The sequence below is a fragment of the Microtus ochrogaster genome, chromosome 7 (assembly GCF_000317375.1).
Source record: "Microtus ochrogaster isolate Prairie Vole_2 chromosome 7, MicOch1.0, whole genome shotgun sequence".
NCBI classification, from domain to species: domain Eukaryota; kingdom Metazoa; phylum Chordata; class Mammalia; order Rodentia; family Cricetidae; genus Microtus; species Microtus ochrogaster.
The window spans coordinates 26,952,345-26,959,804 of NC_022014.1; positions in this window are offsets into that span (position 1 = coordinate 26,952,345).

Here is a 7,460-nt window from a genome sequence, read left to right on the forward strand (position 1 = left end):
AGAGAGAGAGAGAGAGAGAGAGAGAGAGAGAGAGAGAGAGAGAGAGAATAAAACCTTTCAGAAAGAGCAGAGGAGAAATAGAGAAATGGATTCTTCATAAAATAGCAAGCATAATACGGAGTTCAAGAATACAAGGAGCCACATATCCCAGGCTCCAAGGGGAAAACAATTTAAAGCTAGAATTACATACAAAGCCTGAAATGCCCTGGAGGGCAATGATATTTTCAGGTATTGAGAACTCAGAAATCATGCCTGTTATAATCTATCTGAAAAATAAAAAATAATAGAAACAGGAATGATGAGTGACATCAGGATATAAAACAAAACGACTTGCAAAATACTAGTAAAATTTAGAATTAAAATGAATAATACTGGATAATTAAAAACAACAACTTGAATTAAAAGTCTCGAGGTTGTGGATGTGGGAGAGGAGAGAAGGGCAGGAGGGACTGGACCACACTCAGGCTGTGGAATCTCACTGTCTGCAATTTTCCCCATTACTATTCCTAAAAGGGCCCCAGGAAACTCTAACACTGTCCTTAACTATGTGGTCTTTGGGAGCAACAACTAAAGACTTCTGGATGTCCATCATCGAGAACTAGTACCACTCCATCTCTCTGTACAACTGTCTGTCTGTCTGCTCATCCTTCTAACAAATATTGACTGAGTCTGATTTATGCCATTCCCATTCTAGGTACCAGAGGTACAGAAATAAATAACATGGGGGAAAATTCCCGAGTAAAAACATCTTTAATTCTGGAGCAGGGCTGAACAGACAGGGGAGGCAAATTCTGTGGAGATACCCATCCCTGCAGTACAGTCTGTAGAGGGAGGAAACCAGAAAGAGTGGAGGTACCCACCCCTGAATACTATCTCTAGAGGGAGGAAATTGGAAAGAGTGGAGGTACCCACCCCTGAAGTACTATCTCTAGAGGAAGGAGATTGGATAGAGTGGAGGTACCCAGCCCTGCAGCAACATCCGTAGAGGGAGGAAACCGGAAAGAGTACAAATGCCCAAGCATACACTTTGGGAGGTCAGCAGGACAGATCGGGGAAGAATTCTGTTACAGTTCACATGTGGAGTTCCTCACAAAGCCTGACCTATAGGTTTTGATCTCCGTTGATGGAGACAACTGCCAAGAGGTGATCGGAGCATGAATTCAGAGCTGAGCAGGCTATGGGGAGGTGGGGCCTGGCTGGGGGTGATGGGTCATTGGTTGTGTACTCTTGAAGGTTGTACATGGTCTCTAGTCCCTTTTTCACTTCCCTAACTCTTGTCACCCACCCTTGTTCATGTCAGTGTCTGTTCTATTGACAATGGCCTTGCCTGCTTTTCAGTTTAACTAAACCTGAAGCTGGACCCAATATTTCAATAAAAGCCTCATTTAAGTTACAAACTGTGGGAGGATTAATACCATGTTTATCTACCAAATTAATTACCCAGTGAGTTTCAGGGTTCATACGTAACGATTTCAGCATTGTCCTTATTAATGGGCTTCTTCCTTAGGAATTGCAACTGCTATTCAAATTGGCTGCCCTGTAGCAGCTACCAGAATCTCAGTGAAGGGCTCATTATTTTTGCATATTTCATGCTTCATTTTCTGTGGAAAATGATCCACATTAGCTAATTGTAGATGTGTTGTTCAGGTCATGGCTGTGTGGTGTGAACTGTACTAGAGTGATGGATCTTGTCTCTTCTGGCTTGGGGAAGGTGCCCTCAGGCTAAGATATAGAGGCTGCAGGAGGGAGGTAGCATCCGAGCAGCAAGCCAGTGGGAAGCCAAGCTGTGCTTAAATTTGAGTGACACTAGCCCAGATCATTCAGGAGCTTGGATGCATGACTCAGAAAGACGGGCATGTCTGCTGCCTCTGCCCTTGCCCCTGTCCTGGAGAGAGCATGGTTGCCTTTCCCCCTCAGTGTTCTCAAGGGTCAGACAGGGTAGGGTGCCTTATCCTTCCATCACACTAGAGAGAACTAAAGAAGGAAACATCCTTTTGAAAGCTACAGAGAGACAATAGAAAAAGATAAGCCAGATATCAGTTCTGGAGGGCCACACAGCACCTCCTATGGGGTGAGTCTCCTGGACTCACACAAATTGTTCTGACTGCTAAACTCTAGATAACCATCCCAGCTCCCCGGTGACTCTGGCTGGCCAATCAGAACATTCCATGGAGGGGTGCTTGCACGCACACATATTCCTCAGCCACAATTGCTAACAGCATTTGTGCTGATCTTTACTTGAGCTGAGCAAAAATGCCTGACAGAAGCAACTTAAAGGTTTACTTTGGCTCATGGTTTCTGAGGGTTCCTTCCATGGCTCTTGGCCACAGGTGCCTGCTAGGGCAAAACATCACAGGTAGGGAGAGTTATTTACTTGATGGTAGCCAGGAAGCAGGTAGTGAGACAGGAAGGGTGCAGAGATGAGACACGCATCAGGGACACACCCATTCCCATCAGCCAGGTCCCATCACCTAAGGTTTCCACAACAGTGTCAAGGACTGAGTGTTTAACACAACGCGAGCCTATAAGGAGCATTTCATATTCAAACTGTAACCTCAATCTATGCACATGCTTAGGACCAGATCCGTTGGCATACACCCATGCTATCATTATTCAAGAGACTGTTGCCAGAGGATCAGAAGTATCAGGCCAGCCTGGGATACATAGCAAGACCTTTGCCTGAAAAACAAAAACCAGGGGCTGGGGATATAGCTCAAAAGGTAGAGTGATTGTCCGGCATGTCTGACGCCTTGGGTTTGATCCCGAACACAGCATGACCTGGGCATTCTGGTGCACGCCAGTCTCCTCAGCACTGGTGAGGCAGAGGTAGGAAGATCAGAAGCTCAACATGATCTTCAGCTATACCGTGAGTCTGAGGCCAGACAAGACTGCACGAGATGCTGTCTAAAGACAAAGCCAAACAAAACATACAACAACGAAACAACTCAAAACAAAATAGAATAATAGTGGGTGACTTTACGTTCTGACTATTGTGAGACTTTAGTTTTGCTCTGAGTGAGATCGTGCTTTAAGTGAGAACTGGGCAGAGTGATGAGGGTAGAAAGAGAATTCCAGACAGAGGAGGGAGCTTGCATGGAGGCCTTGTGGAGGGAGAAGATAACATTAGATATGAGGCTTGAGGGTTCACACTGGGTATGAGTTGCTGTGGAGAACAGAATCAGGATAGATGCGGAAGACTAATAGGATAGAGTAGCCAGAGCACACACGAGGAGCAAGGCCTGCTCGTGAAAGGCAGGTATCTGGAATGGAAATGTCCAACACGTATTTCTGTTCTGTATCAGAAAGCCAGACCTCCCCAGCCCCTAGAACAGAGACAAGGCCCCCAATCGCCTGTCCTGGAAAGAGTCAGTAGCTGTGACAGCTTCTTGGTAAATACATTTAATCATAAGTCCCTAAGACTGTCTGTACCTCAACACCTGCAGCAGAACAGTGGGCAGTGCCATTCTTGCCCACAAACACCACAGGTTTCATATAATTTTAAAAAATTAATCTATTAAATTACTTTCTCCTAGAGCCTCAAACTAAGCATTTCCTAATGAGTCAGGGCTCCATTTCTCTTCCTTTGTGATGTTGCAGTTGGTGACGGTTACAACATACATTTGTGTAATCTCACACGCAGGGAACAATGAGGGAAAAAGTGGTTTTGACGAATAACTATGGGCGAGCCAACGCGAACACAGCGGAACAGCTACCGGATGTGAAGCTTGTGAGCAGTGAGCACTGAGTTCCTGCGGAGGGGGGAGCTTCTGATGGCAACTGCCCCTCTGCAGCCACCTATATGACCTATGTGCGTGTCTTCATATGGTCAGTTCACACTGGAAATTTCATGCGACTGTGGGAGAATTTCTTGTTTCTTCCTCCTGTGTGATCTGGGAACTGGAGCCATTCTGTGACTATGTGTGGGGTTAGCCACCTGCCCCACAGCCAGGACCTTCTCCTGGAGTGTCCTGGGGGAAGTCTTGAGTGGGGTCAGCCTCAGGGTTTAATCGGAACCAGCAGTTAGTTGGGAGTGACAACCCATGTGGCTGAAGGGCAGAGTCTTTAGTCACAATCTGAGTGTGTGCACAGCGCTCCCTTCTCTCCATGCTTTAACATTTGAGGTTTCAGTTACTCCGCATCACCTAGGGGCTGAAAGCCCTAAATGGAAAACTATGGAAGAATCAGGGGTTAGTTTTAAATAGTTCATCTTCCCGAGTAGCCAGATGGAATCCCATCTTCTGTTACTATTCCACCCTGTAATGCAGTCTCCTCTCATTGTAAACAGCAGAGTTTCTTAAACTGTAGGGTGTGAGTATGGGCCGAGTAACTGAAAGTGAGGTTGCAAAGAATTGGCAATGGCAAGAAAACAATTGAGGACAAATGCTGGCAAGAATGTGGGAGCATCCACGGTTGCGGGGTTTGCAAACAGGTAGCCACTGTGGAAATCAGGATGGAGAATTCTCTAAAAGCAAGTAAATGTGCCGTACGACCCAGCTATACCACTCTTTGGTGTGTGCCCGAAGGAGAAGACGTCTTACTTCAGGTATTTGCTCAGCCATGTTCACTGTTGCTCTGCTCACAATGGTTAGGGAATGGAAGCACCCACATCTCCTCCCACTGATGAGTTGATAATGAAGATTTGCACATACACAGCTGGGGAGAAAAAAAAACCGAAATCCTCAAATTCACAGGTAAATGAACGAATTAGAAACTGAGTAAGTCAACCCAGACTCAGAAAGACAAGGGCAGCATACTCTTACTTTGTGTGGATCTTTCCCAAATCTTTAGACTTGACTAATAATTTGCAGTAACTTCAGAAACCAATAAGAGGCTTCTGAACATACAGCGACTAAATACTAACTCACAATCAAGTATGTAATGGCTCTGTGGTGTTCCTGGTGCCCTTGCCTGTGCTGTACCATGTAACTTCACTGTAGCCTTGGTTGTGAGACACAGCGTGCCCTCTTTGCACCTAGTATGCTGTCACGTCACACAACACCAGCAAACAAACGGCTCAGAGTGAGGCTACTGTGTGCCACAAGCTGCAGTGACTTTTGTACATTTCAGAAAATTTTCTGCTGTATAGAAACGCAAGGGCTTACTTAGGGAAAGCCAAGACTTCTCCTGTTTTCTATCATTCCTTAGCATGTGTCAAATTTGTATCTCTTTGAATCCGACTGTGACTGCATTAGAATATTGGATTTTAGAGAGACTGCTGGATGAGTTGCTGACTTGAGCTTCATTAAAATAAAAAGGAAAACATTAAATGAATTTTGGTTTGGGATTGAGACAGAATTTCCGAGTTTCTGAAATGGCCCTGAACGTTCGTCTGCCGCTTTGTTTTCTCTGTATGTGTAAAGCAGGGGTCTCAGGATTGATGATTATAGCATCAGAAATGCTGATCAATTCTGAAAAATATTGAAGAATGCTGTATGTCCTGCAGTGTCAAATATTTAGTCAAGATTTAATTATGTAAAAATAAGCCATCATATCCATCTCATTAGTACCCAAATTTGTTTTAGACTTTAACAAAGGATAAAATAACATGTACTCCAAAGAACTGTTTGAAAGCAAATTCCTTAGCTAGTTGGTGGTGGCACACACCTTTAATCCAAGAACTCAGGAGGCAGAGACAGGCGGATCTCTGTGAGTTCAAAGTCAGCCTGGTCTACAAGAGCTAGTTCCAGGACAGGCTCCAAAGCTACAGAGAAACCCTGTCCCGAAAAACCAAAAAAAAAAAAAAAAAAAAAACTTTTATGATTTATTGTTAGTAAAGACTTATATACCTAGGGTTGTGTAAATATATGGTGCAGCTGGTGACTTTGCTGGGTTGACAGAGTGCTTGCCCAGAATGCATAAAGACCTGGGATCCATCCCTGGCACAGTATGGGCTGGGCTGGTAGCATGTGTCTGTAATGCTGGCTCTTGGGAGGCAGAGGCAGTAGGATTAGAAGTTCAAGATCATCCTTCACTACATAGCGAGGCCAGTCTGGATTTTATGAGACTTGCCTCTACTTGTTTCTTTTTTTTTTCTGCTGGTGAAAAGGAGTCACAGGAGAAAAAATTTAAGCCACACTGTTCTATACGACCTTTCCCTTCCCTGCAAGGCCCTTAGCAGCTGCTGGGCCATCAGGTAGATGCTGCAGCTGTTTGTGTTCAAGTAGCCAACAAAGTCTTCAACTCAGAAAATTTGTATATGCCAAACAAAGTCCAGAAAGTGCTCCCTTTAAGGGAAGATTTTTTTCGGCTTAATAAGGAAGGAGAAATGATTATACACTGAGATTTCTATGCCCCATGGTAAGACCTGATCTTCTACTGGTGAGACTGGGTAGAAGGGAAAAGCAGTTCCTGTGGTTTGCTGTTTTCCACTTCTGGCTGTGGAAGTGACAGCCATAGGGCAGGGAGGACATAGTGAGGAAGAGAGAGCTACTGTCCTGGGCACACCATGCTCCTCAGGTTCAGGCCAACACTGGGGGGACTGACCCACGTCCTTCTGACGAGAAAGGACGAACACTCTCACGGCATGGAAAGTGAGTCAGTCTGGGGAAAGATCAGTGCTGGGCTACCAGCTCATCCCAGCAGTGACTGCTTGCTTGCCTTGGGTCTGACGGAGTTTTCTGAATGAAGCCAGAGGTGCTCCTGGGCCAAGGATGTCCAACTCCTCCCCCTCCCGCCATTTGACCTCACCATGGCTCCCCTTCTTCTACTGTTTTGGAGGAAAACAGAGTTAAACTCATCTACCTTTTCCGCCTTTGCTGCTCTGTTTTAGAAGCCACTGCTGTCATCTGTCCCTTGGGTCAGCGCACACTCTGAAAAGCAGATAGCACGCTGAGTTTTCTCCCACCACTTTCCTTAGCGGGGCCCATCTCTGTCTGACTGCATGCGAACACATATACACCTGTGTGTACACGAGGGAGGGGCGTGAGTCCCCTGCCCTTTCACCCTTGTGATCACTATCCTAAGTGGTTCAACCCATCCAGACACTGTGTGCAGTGTCCGGTCTCCTTCCAAGTGCCAGTATAGTATGAGACACTAAGAGCTAGCCAGCAGTATGAACACCATGCTAGGAGCAGCCATTCCAGGCTTCCCTGCAGTCGAGGAAGTCCAGTGACCATGTAACTGACTTCCACTCTGGGATATGAATGGAAGGGCCATGTGTAATTTTTAGGCCACCAACTTAAAGACAAAGCCTTTTGACTCTTCCTATTGTTTTGTTTATTTGTTGTGAAGCAGCAGAAATGGAGGCCCATGCCTTGAGTCTGGATGTGGAAGTCCTGTGTGGACATGGGTCTGCTGGGTCCCTGGCTGGCTGTGTGTGTATGGGCATGGGTCTGCTGGATCCCTGGCTGGCTGTGTGTGTATGGACATGGGTCTGCTGGCTCCCTGGCTGGCTGTGTGTGTGTGGATATGGATCTACTGGGTCCATGGCTGGATGTGTGTATATGGGCATGGGTCTGCTG